A 25,695-nucleotide genomic window follows, 5' to 3' on the forward strand; every position below is an offset into this window, starting at 1 on the left:
ATCATTGTTGTTATTATTGTTGTTATTGCTGTCGTTATTGTTAGCTAGGACAGAGAGAAATGGAGAGAGGAGGGGAAGACAGAGAGGGGGAGAGAAAGATAGACACCTGCAGACCTGCTTTACCGCCTGTGAAGCGACTCGCCTGCAGGTGGGGATCTGGGGGCTCGAACCAGGATCCTTGCGCTGGCCCTTGCGCTTCGCGCCATGTGAGCTTAACCTGCTGCACTACAGCTAGGCTCCCAACGGGAATTTTAAAAGACGTTTTGTTGTTGTCCCTGTCTTGGCTTTTTTTTTTTTTTTTGCCTCCAGGGTTATCGCTGGGGCTCAGTACCTGCACCATGAGTCCACTGTTCATGGCGGCCATCTTTTTTCCCATTGGTGTTGTTGCTATTGCTGCTGCTATTGTTGGATAGAACAGAGAGAAATTGAGAACAGAAGGGAAGACAGAGAGGGGGAGAGAAAAAGACACTTGCAGACCTGCTGCACGGCTTGCAAAGCAACCCCCCTGCAGGTGGGCAGCTGGAGGCTCGAACTGGCATCCTTGAGCGGGTCCTTGCACTTCATACTATTCTTGCTTAAGCTGGTGCACCACTGCCCTGCCCCCTGTCTCTGTGATTTCTAATCCATTTTTCTTCTTTCTGTTATTACTATAGTGTATGTGCCCAGTACTCTAGGATAGCCATCTTTTCTTCTGTGAATGTGCTTTATTCACAAGTCTTTTCTGCCTTTCCTGTGGCCTATTAAATTCCACTCAGTGCTTAAATTTCTCACTTAACCTGTATAATTTATCCACCCTATGTGATTTTGAAGGTCATGAGATTTTTTAGGGATGACAAGAATCTTTCAGTAATTCGTACGTGGCAACAGTGGAGAAAATCCAAGAGTGTTTAAATTAAGAACTATGATGCAAGAGCTGACAGTGTTAAGTAATATTCAATTAGAAGTCATCATTGAGCATCTATTGTAATTGCTTCTGAGTTTACGGAGGCTAGCGGTACAGATCTGCCCTGATAAAATTTAGAGTCTGAGGTGAAGGACTCAACAGTGGAAAAGTAAATTAAAAGAAATACACAATTACAAGTAATGTTATGAAAGAGGCGAGCAAAGAAATTATTTTATATAGAAGGGATTTTTAAATATATACATATATTAATTTTTGGTAAGACCTTTAGGGATTTTTCCCTATGGAGAAGGTAAGAATTTGATGTACCTAAAAGAATATATCAGAAGATAAAGTTAGGCTGATTGTACATCTTAGAGGTCCTAAGCTCTGGTTGAGGTGTCTATTGTAGGGTGGGAAAGATAATATAATGGTTATGCAAAACAGACTCTTGTGCTGCAAGGTCTCGGGTTCAGTCTCCCAGACCACCATTAACCAGGGCTGAGTCGTGCCGAGACTGGCAGCCCTTTTTCTTGGAAGTGCATGATTCATACTGCTCATGAGGGTGTTTTGAGGAAGAAGATGCTTGCTAACTGGAGGCGTTAGGGAAGTACCACAAGAGGAAGCAGATACTATGTGATGATGGTTCTTGATGAATTGACTTGGGAGGAAACAGTAAACTGCAACAATGCGGAGTGAAATATTGATAGATTGAGAGAGGTATTTTTTTTTTGTTTTGTTTTTTAATAAAAGAAATACTCTGCACAGAGGTTGGACCAATTTACATTCCCACTAGCAGTACAGGAGGATTCCTTTGACCCCACAACCTCTCCAGTATTGTTGCTGCTACCTTTTCTATGAATGACATTCTAATAGGAGTGAAGTGATATTATATTGTCTTTATTTGCATTTCTCTGACAATCAAAGACTTGGAGCATTTTTTCATGTGTTTCTCGGCCTTTTGGATCTCTTCTCTGGTGAATATTCTGTCCATGTCCTCTCCTCATTTATGGATGGGGCCATTTGTTTTCTTGCTGTTGAGCTTGGCAAGCTCTTTATGTATTTTGTTTATTAAACTCTTGTCTGATGTATGGCATGTAAAGATCTCCCATTCTGTGATGTATGGCATGTAAAGATCTCCCATTCTCTTTGTTTGAGTAATGGTTTCTTCTGCTGTGCAGAATTTTTTAATTTGATGTAGTACCATAGGTTTATATTCACCTTAGTCTTCTTTGTAATTGGGTTCATTTCATTGAAGATGTCTTTAAACATTATGTGGAAAAGAGTTCTGCCAATATTTTCCTCTAAGTATCTGATAGTTTGTGGTCTAACATCCAGGTCCGTGATCCACTTGGAATTTACTTTTGTGTTTGGTGAAATACAGCACTTCAGTTTCATTCTTCTGCATGTTTCAACCCATTTTTTCCAACACCATTTGTTGAAGAGACTCTGTTTTCCCATTTAATAGACTGGGCACCTTTGTCAATGATAAGATGTCTGTAGGTGTGGGGGCTTACTTCTGGGCTCTCAATTCTATTCCACTGGTCAGTGTGTCTGTTCATGTTCCAGTACCAAGCAGTTTTGATGACAATGGTCCTATAATACAAATTGAGCTCTGGGAGTGTGATGCCTCCAGATCTGTTCTTTCTTCTCAAGATTGTTTTGACAATTCTAGGTATTTTCTGGTTCCAGATAAACATTTGTAGCATTTGTTCTATTCTCCTAAAAAATGTGCTTGGGATCTTGATGGGGATAGCATTAAATGTGTATATGGCTCTGGGTCGTGTATTCATTTTGATGATGTTAATTCTTTCAACCCATGAACATGGAATATCTTTCCACTTCTTTGTATCTTTATCAATTTCCTTGAGTAGTGACTCATACTTTTCAGTACACATGTCTTTCATGTGTACATGAATAAAGAGATACTGTATACAGCTCAACCATGAGTCCCTGGTCATCTATCACCCCCCCGTGAAGCTCAGCCCGACATCTTCCTACTCTGTGTCTTTTAATAGGTGAATTCAGGCCACTGACATTTATTGATATCAAAGATTGAAGATATTTTAATGTCATTCTTGTAGATTTTTAGATTTTTAGAGTGTTCTGATATATAGCATATTTATGATGGTCTGACTTTTTATAGGAGATCTGTCAGAACTTCTTTAAGGGCAGGCTTAGTGATAATTGATTCTTGCAACTGTTGTTTGTCTGAGAATATTTTAATGCCTCCATCTAGTCTGAATGACAGTCTAACAGGATACAGTATTCTTGGTTGAAAGCCTTTCTCATTAAGCACTCGATAGATATCTTGTCATTCTCTTCTGGCCTGTAGTGTTTGTGTGAAGTCTGCTGCTAATCTTATAGACTTTCCTCTGTAGGTGACTCTTTGTTTTTCTCTTGAAGCCATTAGGATCCTTTCTTTATCCTTATTAATTTTCAATCTAAATATGATTTGTCTTGGTGTCTTTAAGTCTGGGTTAATTCTGTTTGGGGCCTTCTGGACTTCTTGAACCTTTATTTTATTTATGTTGTCTATAATAGAGAAGTTCTCAGCTGTTATTTACTCTATAACACTTTCTTCCCCTCCCTCTCTTTCTTCCTCTGGTAAGCCAATAATTCATATACTATTTCTTTTGAAGTCATCTCATATGTTTCTGTTGTTGTTGTTTTCAGTACCGCTTAATCTCTTTTTGAGATCTCTTTTTTAGTTGTCTCTAATTCGTCCTTGATCTTGCTAATTCTGTCTTCAGCCTCATTTATTCTATTCTTTCTCCTCTCTTCTGTTTTCTGGAGTTAATCTATTTTGTTAACCTGTTCTGATCCTGTTTTAGTTTGTTCAGCTGGTTGTGTTCTTAGCTCAGCTATTTCAGCTTTCAGCTCTCTAATAACCTTGAGATAATTAGTGTTTTCTTCCAGAGTTTCATTTGTTGTTCTCGCATTTCTGATGAAAATTCTTTCAAACTCTTTACTCACTCTTGTGTCTATTTCCTTAACTAGTGTTTGGATGTTGACCTCATTATTCTGTGCTTCAACCTTTGGGGGTCTTTTAGCTGGACTTTTGTCCTAGTTCATTTCTCCAGTATTTCTTCTTGTTCTTTTAACCGTTCTATATAGTATGTTATGAGTTTCCTCTTTTGGTACTTTTCAAATTACTGATCACTTTTGTCTGGATTGACTTGCATCTAAGTAAGGTAATTAAAGGGTTCACCATTGTGGAAATTGACAGTTGTTTGAATATTATTTTAATCCCTGAGTTGGAGCACAGTGGCTTAAAAGCCTCTTTTTTTCTTTTTCTTCCCTATAGACTATGGGAGCCTGAGGGATTTTAAACTGTAAGTAGGCTTCTTAGCTTAATCCTTCACTCCTGACCAAGAGATAATGGAAGGTGGAGGAGAGATAGCACAGTGATTATACAAAGAGACTCCTACACCAAGGATCCAAAGCTCCAGGCTCAATTCAGCTTCTCTGCCAATCCCGGTAATAGTGCTGGGCCCTGTAAGTTTCTAAACAAGTCCCGTTTATAATCTGTAGGTTCTGAAGCAATTATTTACCATGTTCTTATCAGGAGAACTATGTGGAAAGGCTCCCACTATACAGCCCCACTGATATATCACTGAGGTGTAGCTCTTCTGAGTTTCCTGGTCATTCTTTGTTCCCAGATGCCAGCACCAGGACTCCCCCTGCTGCTCCAGCCTCTGAGGGCAGTATCAGTGGAGACTCACAGTTGCATTTGGTGAGTCTTAGGGGAGTCCTCTCCTCCCTTCAGCAGTCTTTTTGTTGGTAAAACAGACTGGAGGTGGTGCCTCAACTAGTAAACTGCTATACTGTTACCAACCACTTAATCTCTCCTTAGGCTGCTCTTTCTCCATGAACCACATGTGTTTGCACTCACTGGTGCTTTGGTGGGTTCTGAAGTTGTTCTAGTCCTATCTCATTGTGGTCCCAGTTGATCTCCATTATATTTGTAGTTGACCCAGGAGAGGAGAGGGGAAGAGAGGAAAGGAGAAGAGAGGAGAGGAGAAGAAAGGAGGGGAGTGGAAGGGAGAGGAGGGGAAGAGAGGAGAGAAACACAGCTGCTGCAGCTCCTTAGTCTTGCCTCTGGAAGTGCTGGGGTATTGTGTTTATTTGACATCTATATGACCCAGGTTCCAGCCTTGACCCCAACTGGTGCTGTGGTCTCTTTGACTTTCTGCCTTTCTGTCTTTATCTAAAAAGGAAGAGTGGGGGAAAGGGGAAGGAGAAAAAAGTATGAATTGATAGAAGCCAAGAAGAGTGATAGCAACAGTGATGAAGGGAATTTAGAGCAGAGTGAAGGATGGAGTGAGAGTTTACAGAAATCATCCAGTAGGGGGGCAGACATTGATAAGCTGGGAGGTTTGACAAACATGAATTAATGAATTTCTCCAGTATATGCTTAGTATACTCTGTATGTCTGACTATTAATGACAATATTTAATGAAATAGGATTATTAGCTTGAATTGTTGATCCATATCTGTCTCTAGACCAGAGTTGCCACCCTCTGAATATCTAAATAGCCTTTGCTGATTTGTTTCTTCTCTTTCTTTTTCTCCTTCTTCCTCTTCTCCTCCTCCTCCTCCTTCTTCTTCCTCTTCTTCTTCTTCTCCTCCTCCTTCTTCTTCTTTCTTCTTCTTTTAACATATCCACACACTTAGCTTGAAATATCATGAGATTTTGTATATTTTAGATACTTTGTATTCATTATAGAACAGGGAGATAATGTTCCCTTTTCCAGCTGTCAACTAATTTGGGCATTTTAAATAAAAGAGGATGGATTTGTGTTTTTATCTTGGTGACTGATATTACTCAAAAGGGGTCACTCCCCAATTTCCAAGAACTATACACATTTTTCCCCAAAAGTGACTCAATTTAGACTTTATTCTTTCATGAATACGTTTTGATCATTTTTATCTTGAGATATGTAACACAAATCTAGCTATAGTTCTACATAAAATTATATTGGGATATAAGACTTTTGGATGTGTGTATGCTTTTTATTTGATATTTAATAATGCCCTAAGGCAGGAAATTCGAATTTTTATTAAAGCAAAATGATTTGGCAGTCAGACTCTGAATTTAATGCATGAGTGTTTCACTTAAGCTCTTGAAACTAGAAGTGGATTTCTTTTTCCCTGCTAGTCCTCTGAAAATGCTTAAAATAATTCTGATTTACTTTAGCTATGTCTTACTAAAATAACTTTTAATTTTTGTACTTAAATGACTTTTTGCATGACATGTCTAGACATCTGGAGGGCTTTGATAACTAAGATTTATTATTCCCTTGCATAATTTGTGACTTTATTTTTTTTTTACCATCAAGAAGTATGAACTGTAGTTTCATAGTTGTTAAAAAATTAACATGTGGAGGCCGGGCGGTAGTGCAGTGTGTTAAGCATACATGGCACAAGCTCAAGGACCAATGTAAAGATCCCAGTTTGAGCCCCCAGCTCCCCACCTCTAGGGGGCTCGCTTCATGGGCGGTGAAGCAGGTCTGCAGGTGTTTTTCTCTCCCCCTCTCTGTCTTCCCATCCTGTCTTGATTCTCTCTGTCCTACTCAACAGCAATAATAACAATAACAACGATAAACAACCAGGGCAACACAAGGGGAAAAAATGGCCTCCAGGAGCATTGGATTTGTAGTGCAGGCACCACCGAGTCCCAGCAATAACCCTGGAACCAAAAAAATAAAAAAAAATAAAATAACATATCACTCACCCAGGTGTTGAATTTTTTCCTACATCAATTTATTAGAGTGATAGTTGCCACCTTGGGTATCTGCGAAACACCCTCACCCCTGGTGTGTGTCCTATCTCATCATCTTGTACCAGGACCCTCACAGCCTCTCCACTCTTCCCCATCTCTTCCTTCTCTAGAGTCATTTGCTTTGGTATTGCTGGAAACTCTTTAATTTTGCAGTGCTAGCTTAAATTTCATGATCCCTTACCCATTTAGGATTTTTAAAAATGATAAAGGAGAGCCAAATCTTAATAACAACAAACAAAAAATGAGACTAAACTTTGAGCCCAGTTTACTTGTTGTCCTTGATAATATCGGTGCTTATCTTCTACGGAATGATTAGTTGCCTGCTTATTTCACTAAATAGTAGCCTGTTTTTAAGAGGTTATTCTGACTATTCAGAAGATGATTATAGTTCAAATATTGCTAAACCTCACAAGTTTATGGTTGCTATAATTAATTCTAATTACTGTCTGTAAATTGGTTCCTAAGAAGCCCTTTAAGTATATTCCCCTTTTTATCCTAAAAGGGGGAAATATAAATATGCCTTAAGTAACCGAGGGAAAATAGAAGAAGAAAAGAGAACAGTTAGTAAGCAAGCATCTCTGACTGATCCCTGAGTCAAACTTACCATTTTTCTCTTTGGAGTTTTAAGTTATTTTTTTGACTGCATTGAATTCTTCCCTACATAGACTTTTTTTTTAAGCTTTTTTTTTTGGGGGGGGGGGGAGGGGGGATTAATGGCTTACAGAGAAGTTGTCAGCGTCTGCATATAATTTTAGTAAGGTTGTCTTCTTAATTAAAGGAACCTTATAGCTAGCATAAATTTTCTTGTTTTCTTTGTATCCTAAAAGCATTACAGGTTAGGAAAGGATACAGCATTATTTACAAAAGGAGGCGAAGACTGGAGGGAGGGGACAATGAGAGGGAGATTGACAACTCTGAATGACCAAGTAGGTAAAAGCTATTATTCTTCCAGGATAAATGCAAAGCTCAAGTCACATTTTCAGTCAATAGAACTTGGAGTCTCCTCACTATAATAATTTAACATGATACACAGTATTAGGGTGAGAAATGAAAGCTCGATGGATATAGCTGTTTCCTATTTACTGTATCATATCGAATTTCTTGAAAATGGAATGGATTTCCTAAAGGATTTCAAAATGATTTCAGGAAAAGGCCAAAACACCCAGGATGCTCAACCTATCTATTATGTTTTGATTATATGAGATCAAAACTGATACTAACCTAAGAATGAAAAATATGAATGCGTTATAGGTATTTCTTTAAGATTACTCAACAAAGAAAATAATCACTTCTAAGTTTTATCTTTTTAGTTTTTATTGTAGTTATTTTTTTCTTTTGTGACTTCAAACACAATTGTGTTTGGGAAGAAGAAAGAGAACGTTCTTTTTATTTGATTGGATTTCATTAGTGATTTAATGCTGAATTACAAAATAACAAGATAATAACAATAAATAACAATATCACAAGATAACAGGGGTACAACTTCATACTGTTCCTGCCCTCAGAGTTCTGACTCCTTGATCCCACCATTCTAAGCTACAGCAGTTCTCCTAAGGTTGCTTATATTGGGTTAACTATAATTTCTGCAACCATCTGTCTATATTTGTATAGTTTTGACCCCCCTTTTTTTTTAGTTCCCATCTTCTCTTCCTTTCTAAGTCACACATACATTTATCACCACATTTAAATGTCCCTCCCTTTTTCCTCTTCTCTCTCCAGGTCCTGATGGAGTTGGAGTTCAGAGCCCTCTGGTCATTTTCCCCTAAATTTCTCCCCCACTGGGAATATGGATCAGATTTCTTTTTGGGGTACAGAAGGTGGGGTTTCTGGCTTCTATAATTGCTTTTCTGCTGTACATGGGCATTGGTAGGTCAATCCATAGCCCCCAGCCAGTAAGAAAGAGAGCTTTTCTGTGATCAAGGACTGACTTTTTATATTGAGCATTAATATATTCTCTCTCTCTCTTGTTCATTACTGGTACTTCACCACTCCAGTCCAACTTTTTCCATGTTTTATGGAGATAGATATAGAGATAGTTAGATAGACAGACAGACACAGGCAAAGACATCATAATCTCCAAAGTTCCCTCCATTACAGTGGGGGCTGGGCTGGAACTTGGGTCGCACAGTACATTGTCTAAGAGAGCTATTTTTCTGGCCCCTATGTTATTAAATACAGTATATTTAATTATTTTAAACCTAAATGAAATGTATTTTTAATAATATTTATTTATCCCCTTTTGTTGCCCTTGTTTTTTATTGTTGTAGTTATTATTGTTGTTGTCGTTGGATAAGACAGAGAGAAATGGAGAGAGGAGGGAAGACAGAGAGGGGGAGAGAGAGATGGACACCTGCAGACTTGCTTCACTGCCTGTGAAGCGACTTCCCTGCAGGTGGGGATCCGGGGCTCAAACCAGGATCCTTACACCGGTCCTTGCCCTTTGCGCCACGTGCAACCTGCTGCACTACCACCCGACTCCCAGAAATGTACTTTTAAGAAAATCACCAAGACCAAGTCACTTTTTTTTTTTTTGCTTCCAGGATTATTGCTGGGGCTCTGTGCCCTCACCATAAATCCACTGCTCCTTGAGGTTATTTTTCCCCCCTTTTGTTGCCCTTGTGGTTATTACTATTGCTATTATTGATGTCATTGTTGTGGGATAGGACAGAGAGAGACGGAGAGAAGAGGGGAAGACAGAGAAGGGGAGAGAAAGACAGACACCTGCAGACCTGCTTCACTGCTCGTGAAGCGACTCCCCTGCAGGTGGGGAGCCGGGGGCTTGAACTGAGATCCTTACACTGGTCTTTGGCCATGTTCGTTTAACCCACTGTGCTACTGCCTGACCCCCAGACTAGGTGATCTTAAACATACTGTGTTATGCCTTTTACCTCATTGATGATCATTTTTTTGGAAATTCCTGTAAACTAATTTTTGCCTTAACTTTTCTCATTTGAGGTTTACTAAGAAACCCTTTTCAAGACTGGTGAAATAGCTTGGTTATATTACGTAGTGCTTTGCCATGTATACACCTCAGATTTGAGTCTGGTCTCTTTCACCTTCTCTGTCTGCCTTGCTGCCTCTCTGTCTTTATTTTTTTAAAAGTCTTGTTCAGAAAGAAATAGTCATTTAAATTTTCTCCTCTTTTACCTCCTGTCTGTTCTCTTTTCCCATGGTCCACTTTATAGAGATTTAAGAAAGCAGTGGTCATCACAGAACCAGGAAACAGTGAAAAGTCCAACACTCAAAAAGTCTTTCCAGAGACCACTTGCTATTAATTTCTCACTGCTTAGCCTGTGTGGTGTGCTCTCTCTGCAAGGACTTTATTTATACCCAGAACTTCCTTTACCACGAAGAACAGATGACCCACTTACTTTTATTCTTCGATCAGCTCTAATTAAATTATAGAATAGAATACCCCACTGTCTGTATGTCTTTTCTTTTGGATATGCCAAAGATATCTCAAACTTAATATAAATAAACAAGATTTTTTTATTTTTGATGGAACCAGGGTCTCATTGCTTTGGGGATATTTTTACACACACACACACTGAGTGGGGGTGGGGAGATAGAGAAAGCAAGAGCCAATTCAATATTGGAGATTCCTCTGGTATAATATGTTTCTGGGACTTGAATTTGGGCCACATACACCACCAGACATGCACCCTACTTGGAGAGGCCTTTGCAACCCTACAGCAATGAAGACCCCACAGACATGGCTCTCTTCTTGCTTTATAAGCAACTAAAGCCATTCTTAATATCTCTCTTCTCCTAACTCATCTCACATTCCTAATTTATTACCTGGTTCTACAGATTTGTATTTTCATAGATATCAAACTTATCTGTGTCTCTCCATGGCCATGACTTTGTAAAGCTAGCATTCTCTTATATATCCAACAATATCACACCTCTTTTCTAATAGAATTGTTAAGGAAAGGTTTATAAAACTAACTAAAAAAAAATAATGCAACAAAGCATTTAGATGTGATGTCCTTTGATCTACCATTTTAATATTTTTATTTGATTAAGTTATAGTTATGGTCCTGAATGTAGGTATGCATATCATGTTGCTAATAGCTTACAAGACTTGGGAAATTTGACCTCTCAGCATGGACATGAAATGGCATGAAGGATTATGGTGTGATAGCATATAAGTTCTTACCTCAAACTGCTTAATTAGGGATCAAAGTCATCTCCTGAAAAGGAACATAGAGCAAGTTAGAGAAGAAGTAATAAAAGAAAAAAGATGCATGCCCTCATAAGAATGAGAAACTGTGTATTTTTAAATATTTAACCAAAACATGTCACACACAAAAGTAGTCCTCTAACTATATAGGCCTTAGAGCTATTTGTGTTGGTACAAAAAAAAAAAAACTTGCTGATTGTTTTGGCTACTTTAGCTTTAAACAAATATTATAGTTGAAACTCAGTTGGGTAACACAAAACTAAGTAATTTGGCCAAGGCCGTAGATCTTGAGCAGTATCTGAAATATTTATTAGATGATCTGGGAGATTTATTTAAGAAAGTTTTACTAGGTAACACATTCTCAAAACAAATTGTTAAGACAATAAAACTATATTGGTTTTGAATGGGTCTATTTCTATTAGGGTATTTTTTTAACTTCTTTGAGTCCTTATACTTCCACTGGTTAGAAGTTCATAAACGTCTTTTAGGACTTGACTACAGAAAATATTTTCAGAGACATCTTAGATGAGTGACAATAAACTGAGTTTCAAACTATTCCGTCATCATTTGACTGAAAGAAGTATTCAACTAAATTCCCTACGTCAAGAAACAAGCAAGCATTTGTTGTCTTTAGAATTTTTTAAAATTCTGTGTAATGCAAAAAGAAAAAAACTTATAAAATAATTACATTCATAAAGTATTCACTGAAATGGAATGCCATTTTGTTAGTGATATTTTTTATATTTTATTCATTTTTTAAAATATTTTATTTATTTATTCCCTTTTGTTGCCCTTGTTGTTTTATTATTGTAGTTATTATTGTTGTTGTCGTTGTTGGATAGGACAGAGAGAAATGGAGAGAGGAGGGGAAGACAGAGAGGAGGAGAGAAAGATAGACACCTGCAGACCTGCTTCACTGCCTGTGAAGCGACTCCCCTGCAGGTGGGGAGCCGGGGTTCGAACCGGGATCCTTATGCCGGTCCTTGTGCTTTGCGCCACCTGCACTTAACCCACTGCGCTACAGCCCGACTCCCTTGTTAGTGATATTTTTACAATTTTTCTGCTAAATAGTTTTGTTAATGTAACTGACTGTAGTACAGATATACCAAGACTTATGTTTTCCTTTTGCTTGCAGCATGTGATTAATCCAATAAGCTTTACACTGTAGAGAAACACATGCAGTTTTTTTTTTTACTAATATGAATGTTCATTGTATTTCAGTATTTTACTTTTTTAATTATATCTTTTTAAAGAAAAAAATGCATATATTTAGAAGGCTTTAGCAATATAATCACTAATGAGGAAGAAAAGATTGTAAATAAAAAATAGCAGTATTACTAATCATCTAAATCAGCCATTTACGGAACATCCATCTAACTGAAATATTTCTAGAGGAAATAATGCTAAAACCCACATTTACTTACAATTAGACATAATGCAAACTTTCTTTCATTACAATAGTTGCCCAATTCCCAGTTCAACTTAATTTCATTGACTTTGATTTTTCTGCACTAAAAACATTAAGCTTGAACTAGTGAAAAATGTGTAATATGTGCATTCAATTAAGAAGTAATTAGATATTCAATCACCCTTACAACACACCAGGGATTAGACAAAAAGGAAGAAAAATGTGACTCTCTGTAGTGTACAAAACAGTTTTGTTAATTAGTTTAGTGCTAATTGAGATTGAGAAAGTGTCAAGGTATCATAACATAGGTTTACTTCTTAATAAATTTACAAACTGAATTTGCTGTTTGAGGACATTTTAATCCAGAATAAAGTAGACATTTCCAAGGTATGTAATTGTATACCTCACACAGAGAGTTTAGATTTCAAAATTTATTGATTAGTGTAAAGTACACATATTAGTGTGAGATGGGGTGATAAAATCAGTAATTTTTATATTCTATGCATTATTCTGTATGCTCTCTCATTCAGTCTTCACAATAATCCTGTGAGGCATGTGTTTTCCACTTTCATTTTAGAGATAAAGAAACTGAGGTTTGGGGAGGGGGAGCGAGCCGTGGTGCACCCAGTTAAGCACATGTACTAAGCGCAAGGACCCACTCAAGGATCTGGGTTTGATCCCCTCATCTGCAAGGAGGAATGCTTCACAATTGGCAGAGCAGGTCAGGAGGTGTCTATCTCCTTAATCTCCCCCTTCTCTCTCAATTTCTCTCTGTCCTACCCAATCAAATGGAAAAAAAATGGCTGCTAGGAGCAGTGGATTCTTAGTGTGGCACCGAGCCCCCAGCAATAACCCTGGAGGCAAATAAATAAATGAGAGAGAGATACAGATAGAGAGAGATAGAGACGGAAAGGGAGAGGGAGAGGGAGATACTGAGGGTGAGAGGGTTTGAGTAATTCGTTCAAGGTCACAGCATGTAAAGTGTAAAGCAAGGTTTCAGACTCAGGTAAGTTTCACTGCAGACCTAATTTCTTTCACTACATCACATTTATTTTTAAATTTATTTATTTATTCCCTTTTGTTGCCCTTGTTTTTATTGTTGTAGTTATTGATGTTGTTGTTGGATAGGACAGAGAGAAATGGAGAGAGGAGGGGAAGACAGAGAGGGAGAGAGGGGGAGAGAAAGACAGACACCTGCAGACCTGTTTCGCTGCCTGTGAAGCGACTCCCCTGCAGGTGGGGAGCCGAGGGCTCGAACCAGGACCCTTATGCCGGTCCTTTCGCTTGGCTCCAAGTGCGCTTAACCTGCTAGGCCACCGCCCGACTTCCTACATCACATTCTAAATAAGAAAAACACAGAAACTCATAAAGTCTTTGTATATATTTCCCCTTACTTTTTAGATAAATTACTGGGATGAGATTTCTGGGAATGAGGACACTCATTTTTATTTTTCTTATTACTGAAGTACTATCTATAAGGATCATGCTTATATATGCTTGCATTGTTGACTGAATATTGTATTGGTGTTTATCACTCAGTATATTTTTTCTCTTCTTTCTCTTCTCTGAATTCTTCAGTCTCTTTAAATGTCTGCATCTACATCTACTTATGGATATTGCTGTGGCAAGTCATCTTTGACTTCTTTCTTTTTTTTTTTTTTTTTTATTCTCTGTTCTAATGTATCCAAATGTATCATGTTCATAACAACAAAACCCCCAATTCTTCTAGCGTTTGCCCTTCTTCCGTAGCCAGTCAACAGCGTCAGGTTGAAAGCTGTCAGGAGCTGCTTGTTGCTGGCTTTGAAAGTGACTGGGATCCATGTGGATTCAGTCGGCTAGGAAGGATCGTCAGTTTCCCCAATGAATGGGTACTCACGGGATGCACCACGAGAATGTTGATCCAATGCATTCCCAAAACCCCCAAAATAACAGAGAACAAAATGAAGAAGCAGCAAACTTCTTAAAAATTTGTAGTGATGAGATTACTGGCCAGAAAGTTCTAATTTAAATATATTACATTTCTCTATCCAAGAATTTTATCAATTCATGCTCCTACTAACTACCTTCTTTTTTTTTTTTTACCTTCACCAATATTGAGTTTATTTTCATTTTTATCCTTGATTAGTAATGATAGAAATATGTTTCATTATATTATGTCCTAGAATACTTGGTTCTGCTTCTGAAGTCTGTATTCTGTTCCATTAATATGTCTATTCATGAGCCTTAACCACAATATTTGTGGAATTAGTATATACTGTAGTGATTAGAAAGACAAGACACTATATTAATCTCTTCAGAGTTTCCCTGGGTATTTTGATATGTCTAATTTTTACAGATAAACACTAGGCTCATTTTATTAGGTGGTTTGAAATGAGAAAGACAGGTGATAAATGAAGGGGAGAGAAATAGGAAAAGGAAATATTCTGGGACTAGTTCATTTAGATTTTCTGAACAAATAAAGTAATTTAAAAGGAATTGGTTTCTTTTAATGTTGAATCTACCTAGAAATAATACATGGAAAGCCTTTGACATAGTGTGTGGATAAAATGTTGGACTTGTACTATGAGGTCCTGTGTTGAAGTGGGACTGGGTGGTGGTGCACCGATTAAGCGCACGTAGTATGAAGTGGGGGGGGGGGTTCGCTTCACAAATGGTGAAGCAGGTCTGCAGGTGCCTCTTTCTCTCTCCCCCTCTATCTTCCCCTCCTCTCTCAACTCCTCTGTCCTATCCAATAAAATGTAAAAAATGGCCACCAGGATTGTCCATTCAGAGTGCCAACACTGAGACCCAGCAATAACCCTGGAGGCAGAAAAAAAAAGTTCTGTGTTCAGTCTCTGACTGCATGTGCCAGAGTGATACTCTCTTCTGGTTCTTTCTCTTAATCTCTCATTAACAAATAAATTTTAGAACATTTATTGAAGAAAGATACTGCATGGATTTAGTTTATTTTATATTCTTCAAATGTTAGAGAGTTGTTTCTTAATAATTAAAAAAAATTATTTATATAAAGGAAACAGTGGGAGTCAGGTGGTAGCACAAAGGGTTAAGGGCACATGGTGCAAAGCATAAGGACCAGAATAAGGATCCCAGTTCGAGCCCTCGGCTCCCCACCTGCAGGGGAATCGCTTCACAGGTGGTGAAGCAGATCTGCAGGTATCTGTCTTTCTCTCCCTCTCTCTGTCTTCCCATCCTCTTTCCATTTCTCTCTGTCCTATCTAACAATGATGACATCAATAACAACAATGGTTATTATTGTTATATTGTAATAATAGTTATATATTGTTATATATACAACAACAATAAAAAACAAGGGAAAAGAAAGAAAGAAAGCGAGAAAGAAAGAGAGAGAGAGAGCGAGAGAGAGAGAGAAAGAAAGAAAGAAAGAAAGGAAGAAAGAAAGAAAGAAAGAAAACACTGACAAAAACCATAGGATAAGAGGGGTACAACTCCACACCATTCGGACCACCAGAACTTCGTATCCCATCCCCTCCCTTGATAGCTTTTTTATTCTTTATCCCTCTGGGAGTATAGACCCAGGGACATTATGGGTTGCAGAAGGTGGAAGGTCTGGCTTCTGTAATTGCTTCCCCGCTGAACATGGGCATTGACGGGTTGATCCATACTCCCAGCCTGTCTCTCTTACCCTAGTGGGGCAGGGCTCTGGGGAAGAGGGATTCCAGGACACACTGGTGGGGAGGTCCAGTTGGCATCATAGTAGCATCTGGAACCTGGTGGCTGAAACAAAAGTTAACATAGTTAACATATAAAGCCAAACAAATTGTTGACTAATTATGAACCTAAAGGCTGGAGTATTGCAGATGAAGATTTGGGCGTCTCCATTTTATAGATAGCTAGTAGGCCTATTTTAGTTATATTCCAAAGGGTCCATGACTGTACTAGTTTGGTTTCTTTTTTCCTGAGCCTGACGTCTAATATGCATGTAGACACAAGTTATTGTCTGAGGAGATGATGTCATGGCTGGGAAAAGGGCCAGAAAATTATTATTAGATGTGTGTGTCTGTACTCTGGACTATGGTCTGCATCAGGAACATGACCCCTCTACTTGCTGACCCACAACGTGGACACATTTTTATTACTCTTTTGGTTTCAGTTTCCTCATCTATGACACAGGGATACTAAGAGTCATACTCTTTAGAGATGTTGTGAAGATGAATGAAAGATGGGTAAATGCACAGAATGGTACTTATCAGAGGACCAGCACTCTGACCTCAGTAAATGTGAACGGTCTCTAGTGTTACAGCTATTATCGATTTTGATTAGAGCTACTTTGGATTATTTTATATTGGTTAATATTTTTCCATTTCAAAATTGACTAGTTTTTTTTTTTAATTTTTGACTAACTTTTCATAGTTTACAGTAACATTTTCATTGTTTTGAGTTTTCTGCCTAGACCTAGATCAAGACCAAGCCACAATAATTACTATTTTAATTCGCTCTACTTTGTATGCTTTTTATTTTTCTCCGCTACCAAATACACCCAGAAGAATATTCTGTGATTAACACATTTGGTATGTCTTCCTTATTTCTGATATACTGGGTTTCCTGTTTCCTAATTTAGTATTATCTCTTCCCACTGTCTTTTCTTTGAATATTCAAAACACATCTGTCACTTTTGGAGTCTTCTTTTCTCTTTTTCTTTTCTCACTTTTTCTTCTTCATGACCTGATGCTGGCATTATAGATATGTTGAAAACGAAAGTGGTAGTAGTACTTTTGTTTGTAATGGAAGAACGTTTATTTTTGATTTTCTGTTTTGTGTATTCTATTGAGTGTGTGGCAAAGTCAATATAGACATAGACTCTTTGCTAAAGATAGCTTAGTGTTGGAAATAAGTTAGGTCCACAGCCAAGTCAAATCAAAGCACCATGTGAAATCTGCCTGAAGAAAGCGGTCTGCTAATATACGGAATAAAGAGACATTTCTGAAAATGAGAAGTTTCATGTCTAGTGTATTGCTATTTCTTGAGACTTTTATTTTAGAGATTTACACTGAATTCTCTTGCTGGCACAGGACACTTTAGTGGATTATCAGTAGACTGAGCCAGTCTTGTTATCTGTACTGACCTGTAGAAGGACATGTAGGTGTGTTTTATAATTTTTCAAAGCTTTTCAGAAAATTCTCAAGTGATGATTTGATTTGCACTTTTTTCATAGTCTATAGATTTATTTAAGGTTCAAAAACAGTCACATGAATGATAACATCTGAGTACCACCATCAGCTCTGGTCTCTTTTTCTCCGCATCTTTCTATATCTCCAATTCATATATATATATATATATATATATATATATATATATATATATATATATGTATATGAATGACAGAATTTGTTCTAATAATACTGAAATAGCTAGTGATTTAAAAGACTTAAGATATGGCCATTCTTCAAGGTCTTAAGAAGTATGACCTTTGTATAATGATCATTATATAATGTATTATTACTTCTTATTAGATAGATGGATATTTGGAGAAAGCCCCAGGAAAGAGAAACAGTCTTTTTTGTTGTTGTTCTTTTACAGTAGAGTATCATTCTTTGAGATTGCTTTACCAGGTAAATTTATATGCTGATTACCAAGTAACATAGTCACTGTAGAAACTTTAGAAGACACACAAATGTATAAAAAGGAAAATTTGTAGCAAGTAATAATAGTCCATTGAACATAGGTAGTTGGATTTTTAAAAAAAAATTACCACAGATTGCATTAAAATAACAGGAAGAGAGTTTTTTCATTGTACAAACCTACATGGATAGAACAATAAAAAAGAGGAGACAACAGCAACATTGTTTTGGAGACTGGAAGCAGATGGTTGTGTGGAACTGGATTTAGCAAATGTGTAGAACAAACTTGTTTATATGACAGAATCTCTCAAAATACCTGGAGTCTGTTGCAGCTAGGATCTTTAGAAGTCAGGGTGAAAACAGGCTAAAAGAATCTGTGTAGCTAAAAGTTGCAACTCCAAATTCTCTTTCTCCTCCTTGGATAGAGGTCAAGAGAAATTGAGAAAGAAAGGGGGAAGGAAAGACACCTGGCAGACTGTTGCACTAGTGGTAAAACTTTGCCCTTGTAGGTAGAGACAGGAGCTTGAACCTAGGTCCTTAAGCATGTGTGTTCTATCAGGTATGCCGCCACCTGCCCCCCTCTCTCAATCTGGGATGTGTACCTTGAAGTACCTTAGGAGATGATGAAGACATTGTTTCTAGAGGGCTGGGTGGTAGCACATCAGGTTGAGTGAGTACACATTATTATGCTCTTTCTCACTCCATATATATATCCTATGAAATAAATACAAAGGAAAAATGACCTTTGGGAGTGGTAGATTCGTAGTGCCTGCACTGAGCCCTAGTGATAATCCTGGCAGAAAAAAAAATTTTTTTCTGTATTAGACAAAACCACAACTACTGAGGAGAAGCACACCTCACTGAAAAGTAGAGTTAGATGACATCTTTCATACCTCCTGCTCCTCCTCTTCTTCTCAGCCTTCAATACACTAGCAGAAAGACCTCTGTTTCCCAGATAGGCACTAGAAACATCTTTCTGGACACTGTGCCCAATTCTAGGGATTTTTCTATGGAAATAGGATGGTCATCCGAGGGCAAGGGACATGAGTGAGAAGTGTTTTATCTGTGCTCAGAGCATCCCCTCTGTTCTTGTCGTGGTCATTCTCATTTTTAGTTTTAGAAGCTAAAGAATCTGAAGGTCTGTGGAAGAACCAAAAAGAAAATGAAAGCGATGTATTAGAATCCAATATTTATGAAGAGAAAAAAAAAACACTTAAAAAGTAATCTGTCTTCAGAGAAGTAAAGAAATTGCAACCACAAAAGAAAAATAGGATGTTTTTCCTATGCAGGATTCCAAAGGAATATGTAAAAAGCTTTTGGAAGTGGAAAACACAAGAATAGAAGTGAAGAAAATTAAAGCAGAATCAGAAGACAGAATGGAATTGAGCAACACGAGGAGAGGATGAGTTTATAAATGAGAGGAATAATTAGGAGCCTGCTGTCTGTCTAAATAATAGGACAAGAAAAGAGGTAACAGAGAAAGTGGATGAGGAGTCAGCAATAAAACTCAGGACTCATGGATATAATACGCCTACAGATTGAAAAGGTCCACAGAGTTCCAGCTCAGAGGATCAAAATGTTGTTATCATTGTGAGAATTTCTTATACAGAGGGAGGAATTATAAGGGGGAAGAAAACCAGAAACAAAGAACTTGGAATTTTTCTTTTTTAAATTTTTGTAGGTGGGGGTATAGCATAATGGTTATGCAAAGAGACTTTCATGCCTGAGGCTCTCAAGTCCCAAGTTCAATCCCCCACAGCATCATAAGCCAGAGCTAAGCAGTGCTCTGGTAAAAAAAAATGTGGTTATTATTGTTGTTGTTGTTGTTGTTACTGATGATGTTGTTGTTGGATAGGACAGAGGGAAATGGAGAGAGGAGGAGAAGACAGAGGGGAGAGAAAGATAGACACCTGTAGACCTGCTTCACCACCTCTAAAGCGACTCCCGTGCAGGTGGGGAGCTGAGAGCCGGTCCTTGCACTTTGTGCCACGTCCTCTTAACCCACTGTGCTACCTCCTGACCCCAAGAACTTGGAATATTTCTGAGAGAAAATTACAACCCATCTGGTATTCCTCACCTTTCAGTAATCACTTTGAAAAACTGTTTGCTAGGAACTACTGGAAAGTTTGCTTTGCCAAATATTATAAGCCAAAGAAATCAGATGTGAGATTCAGGAAATGAAATTAAAGAAGAAAGGCAAAGGAGAGACCCAGAATGCTAGTGAATGACATTAAGGATGATTTCATCCCTTGAAAACTTCTGGGAGATGCTAAAAAAATAAAATTCAGACTCATCCTATGAAAAATAACATGCAATATTGTAGTTAAATTTCAACTAGTGAAAAGTCTGTAAAACCAACTGAAATGATTGCCAGTGACTCAGTTATGTGCCTGGGAGCTACTGTTGCCACATCATCTTACACAAATCCTGCGAAGTAGTAAGCATCATCTGAGCAGTCTGCGACTCAAGTCTGTAGCAAACTATTGGGACCTGGGATTTGAACTCTGTTCTCTGTGCTTCCAAGTCTGCACCCCAGTTTGTGAGCATTTGAAACACTGTTAACAGTTGACCTCTGATTTAGACTGAGCAAAATTCTTTTTTTTCTCTGGGGGAAGCTGATGAAAAGCTCATCCTCAGAATGCTTTGGCAAAGGGAGGTGACATGTTCATTGAAAAGGGCAGAGGAGGACAAAACTCAGTAAGGATTGGGTGTTAAACTTCTTCTGTGAGGGAAATTGTAGCAAAGTGACTAGCTAAATTCAGCAACAGAGTTCATAGTCTGGTAAATTAGGAATCATTCCACATATACTGAGAATGCTCTATAAAGTGCTTTAAACATGAAGGAATCACTGGTGAACACACATCTTTGCACTGTAGATGCATATTCAGATTTTATTGTTGTTGCCAGAGCTTTACGACTCTAGACTGACTTTTATTTTTAAAATTTGTATAGGGTGGGGGCTAATGAATTATAGCACCTTTGTCTATACATGTGTATGGTTTCCCATTTCTACACAATAGGTGACTTCTAAATACTCGCATCCTCTCTATCAAGGACGTCAGACTCCTTCTGTCCCCAATCCACTCCCTCTCCAGAGTCCCTTGGTTTGGTGCAGTACACCACCCTCAGTTTGAGTGTCAGTCTGTGTTCCCCATTGCTGACTTTGTCTCCCAAGTTTTACCTCCTACATGTGGAGTAATCCGATATTCATCCCTCTCTTCCTGATTTACCTTTCTGTTTTTTTTGTTTTTTTTTTTCTTTACAGAAAGAGGTAGACACACAGAGAGAGCAAAACCCTGGGGTCTTGTATGTGTGAAATAGCCCCCCTCACAAGTACGCTGTCTTGCCGGCTCTGTGTACAAGTTTTACTGTTTGGTTCAAGAATAGACTTGTTTGACTAAGGGTGACTGCATGCTTGCCTATCCATCTTTTTTTTTTAAAACCTGATGTTTTGTGTCTGGTAGCTTTACTTTATATTTAGATTGGTTGGGTATCCTCTTAAAATGAAATTTCACAAGCTGGGAATGTAAGCCCCTAGACAATCCTTTCCAATGTGCTCTGCAGAGCACTGGTTTATCAGTATGCTTATTGATAAATCAAGAGGCGACTGTCCCTATGGATTCGGAGAATCTTAGACAGAATATATTCCTTTTGAAGGCTTACAGTGCATATTAGTATAATAGAGACTCTGGGATAGTTTTCTATGACAATATCATATCATCTTTAACCAGAAATTCCATGATTATTTTTGTATCTAATTTAATTTTTCCGTTATCTAAATTTATGTGAATCACATCTTAGGAAACTGGGATTCTTTTTTCAGAAAATTCAGACATCACTTTTAGTCTCTTTTTATTTCTGAAATACTGTGCTTTTACAGTTGTGATTACAGTCCATTTTATACTGGTAACTGATTTATAACTTGTTAGGTCATTGTTGTCAAACAAGCATAAACAAGTATCTAATACCTTTGAAATGATATATCGGAGGTAAACTCTTAAAGGTTTAATGAGAACTATTTGCAACAGCTTAGAAATATGACCTAGTATTATAAATATTTTCTAATAGGTTGTTCTCGAAACCACACATGTTTATATGTATTTATGCATGCAGCAGTGGGCATGGCATTTCATTCATGAACCAGCATATCTATGGAGAAATCATTTAAGGACAAATATTCCATCAAGTCATAACTTATTAAGGAAATAATTTGTTTCCCAGTTTTTGCTACAGTGAATATCCTTACACTTAAAATCTTTATACGATGTGTCAAGATTATATTTGTATGATTCCAGGAAAAAAGTATATGGGTTTTAAATTTAGTAGACATTTATTGCCAAAAGATTGGACCAGTTTACATTCAGCAACTGTATGAGATATCAGCTTTTCTCAGCTACAAAAACACAGGGGAAGATGACCAGATGGCTCTGGACCCTAATTCCACTAGGATCCAAAACATTTGTCACCAGGAATCTTTGTTTTTATACCATCATTGAAAAGGAAGTGAATCTGGAAAACACCAGAGGAAGCCAGGCACTGTTTTCATTTATCAGAGAGAGAAGAGGAAAAAGGAAGGACACTCCAAAGGCAAAATAGGTGTAGGTGTGACTTAGAATGGAAATGAAGGCAAGACTGTAGAAAAAAAATGGGCAAAAATTATAGATAGAGACGGATAGACATCAACATAAGCTTCATCCATATCTGTGAGCTTGGGAGAACTATTGCAGTTTCCACTGGAGGGGGATGGGAACTCCAGCTGGTGAAAACAGTATAGAATTATATCCCTGTTATTTTATAATTTTGTAAATCAGTAATGAAAATAAAAGCAAACAAGCAAAAAAAAAAATGTAACACAGATTGTATTGAACTAAATCTCAGTTGATGGCCTTTGTCTAAATGAGAAGACTTTATTATCTCCAAACATACTGTTGGTTGTCAGAAAATTCCTTGTTTTTCTATGCAAAAACGTGTCAAGACTTTTCCGACAGACAGCCCAATAGCTTCTCTTGTGTTAGTGTATATTACTCTATGTGTCTAATAGGATTATAAAGTTATTTGGAGCTAAGACGAAGTGGTGATTGCTTTTAAGTACTACTCATCTGTGATGTTCACACATGAAAGTTCAAGTTAATTTAATAACACATCATTTAAGTTAATGACAGTAACTTACAGCTTAATTTTATTCATTATTAGACAGACTATTGGGCAGAGAAGGCATAACACATTTTTGCACAGAAAATCACTTTTCCACCAACTATATGTATGTGTGTGTGTATGTGTATTGTTTATAAAACAGTTTGTGGGCTGGGTGTTGACACACCTGGCTAAGCATATATATTACCACATGCAAGGACCTAGGTTCAAGCCCCCCAACCCCCCATCAATGGGGGAAGCTTCACAAGCAGCAGAACAAGGCTTCAGGTGACTCTCTCTCCCTACCTATCTCCCCACGCCTCACCCCCAGTTTCTTTCTTCTGTGCAATTAAATAAATTGAAGACAAAATTTTAAATCCATATTGTTACTCTTTGTTGAAAAAAAACTCATTCTGGAATTTTGCATTAATAAACTGGACATATGAGTGGGAAACAAGAACCCCGAAAACTTGTAATTTGTAAACTACTATCAAGTCACTAACAAAAAAATTTAAATTATGCCATTACAAATAAAATAATGGTAGTTTTTTGTGAAAGAATTAGCAGATAACAAACAAACATGAAAATATTTTTGCAGTTGCCACTTTGAAAAATACAGATCTAAATTTTTACTGCCCCTGGTTGGACTTAAAAGTTTTTCTTTTCTGCCTCCTGTAGATGAGCCTCAATAACATAAATAACTTATTCTTTTTTGCTGAAAGGAGGAAGATAATGAGCCTGTAGTGCCCTTGGATGAGAAACGGAAACTGGAACTGCAGCTTCCTCAAAGCCTACATTGCTTAATCTTCATCGGTTCCAGATCTGATGGACTTCTGAGACAGCTGCCAGTGCACTTGTTCTAATGAAGTACTAGGAATGTCTGTATATTCAGAAGAAACTCTATATTATATATCCACATCACTGCTGCTCTTCTCATGTTTTTGCAATACTGCTTATTACTTAATATGTAGACGAAGTCTAACTAGTTTTCAGAGGTGTTATGAATATGAATATATATTATGTGTTCATATTGAGAAAGAAATTCTTTGCCCATGTTAGCAGACCTTCATTGCTGGTGTTCAACAGGAAGATCACTCATTTGGAGAAGAATGTAATTTTTGATTTAAGAAAAACAAGAATTTTGATCAATATTAGCAAAGAGCTTCAAAATGCAATGTGACAGACTAGTGAACACCACATCTCTTATTAGTTTTATTTTTAACATTCACACACCACTTAGTGTCAGGATGGCTTATTATTATGGAAAACAAGTTGGGAGTTATTGTAAGAACATATGTTATATATTAGTTTTCTAGTTAAAGGACTTAATTGAATCTATGTATTTAATCATATGTATTTGATTGATTGTAAGCTGTGGATTGTTAGAAGCTGAGAAAGCTATAGAAAAGGATCCAGATGACACAAGATGAAAGAGAGTATAGCATATCGGGAAGGATCTTATTTTGAATTAATAGAAATAGAAATTTAATATAAATATAAATTAGGCATCCTCTAGTGATTTAGTGTTATGCATTTTATAAAACTAAACTATTTCATTCTGTAGTTTCCATGTTGCCATGTGGAGATATTTCTGTCAAAGATCACTGGCAGCCTTATTTTAATTATTTCTGACCATTTTAAGCATATGCTTAGTTACAGTTTAGATGTGATGGGAAGCAATGATGTATTTAAATCAGTAGAGTGCCTGATGGAAAACAAGAACTTAATAAATGTCATTTGTTGTTAGTTGTTATTGTTGTAAAGCTAATGACTTTCTCCAAATCCCAATTTGGAGGGATGTTGTAGTCCAAATTATGTTAGCCATGTAAATAATGCAGATGGACTACACACCTGGCCATATGATTTTTGCCTCTGTCAAGTAGAGGTTGTAGGAACAAAAGTATTCATACAAATAAAGTTCACACCAAGCATCCCTGACAACAGAAGCAAAGAGGATTCATAGTGGCATCTTGATGAGAGAGAGAGAGAGAGAGAGAGAGAGATGGAAGACTGGAGCTGCAACAGGGTGAGGAAAAGTTAAAGTTTGTATAGCTTCATAGCTGTGCACCACAGGGAGGCAGCAGCAGGAAGTTCCTGTAAACCAGAAACCCTGAATTCTTCCTTTTTGTAGTTTCTTGTATATATATATATATATATATATATATATATATATATATATATATATATATATATATATATATATATGCAAAGCTGGGTTATGAAAACTATCACATGTAAAATGTAATCACTTGCATTTGAAAGACTAAAGCTGATGTCACACACATGCTGATGACTGCACTGTACCTTTGTTTATAGATAAAACCAAATGTCAAAATCTGAAGGTCTTCTCAATGTAGAGGACAGCTGAATGGCACTGCCAACTCTCCTTGGGCAGATCCTGTTTGTTCAGGCTCTGGGATCAAACAGTCCACATGCATCCAGTTTCTTCATTCCTGAAGGGGTTAATAGACAGCAGTAGCCAGAGACTGTTTCTGGCAGTTTTGATGCTTCTTATAGTTTCCATTTATTCTCCCCTGAAAAACAAATAAAACCTAAACTATAATAATGACATAATAACAACTAATTCAAATAATTTAGGGGGTTCTATCTAGTTCTTCATATTTCCCTTCCCATTGTTTATGGAAGTGATCAAATTTATTTGTTGTATTTTTTTTTCCAAGTCACAAAATTGGAATGAATGACTTGATTCAGCTTTGCTTATTGGTG

General features: G+C 37.4%; 1 protein-coding gene across 1 annotated transcript in view; it reads left to right on the forward strand.

The window, feature by feature from the left end:
- Positions 1–24,721, forward strand: part of CA8 (carbonic anhydrase 8) — a 125,130-nt gene extending 100,409 nt beyond the window's left edge. Inside the window, exon 9 of the mRNA XM_007526728.3 lies at positions 23,691–24,721. The gene's annotated coding sequence lies outside the window, so the exon portion shown is untranslated. The remainder of the gene's footprint in view (positions 1–23,690) is intronic.
- Positions 24,722–25,695: the final 974 nt, after the last annotated feature.

The sequence above is a fragment of the Erinaceus europaeus genome, chromosome 1, assembly GCF_950295315.1.
Source record: "Erinaceus europaeus chromosome 1, mEriEur2.1, whole genome shotgun sequence".
Taxonomy (NCBI): domain Eukaryota; kingdom Metazoa; phylum Chordata; class Mammalia; order Eulipotyphla; family Erinaceidae; genus Erinaceus; species Erinaceus europaeus.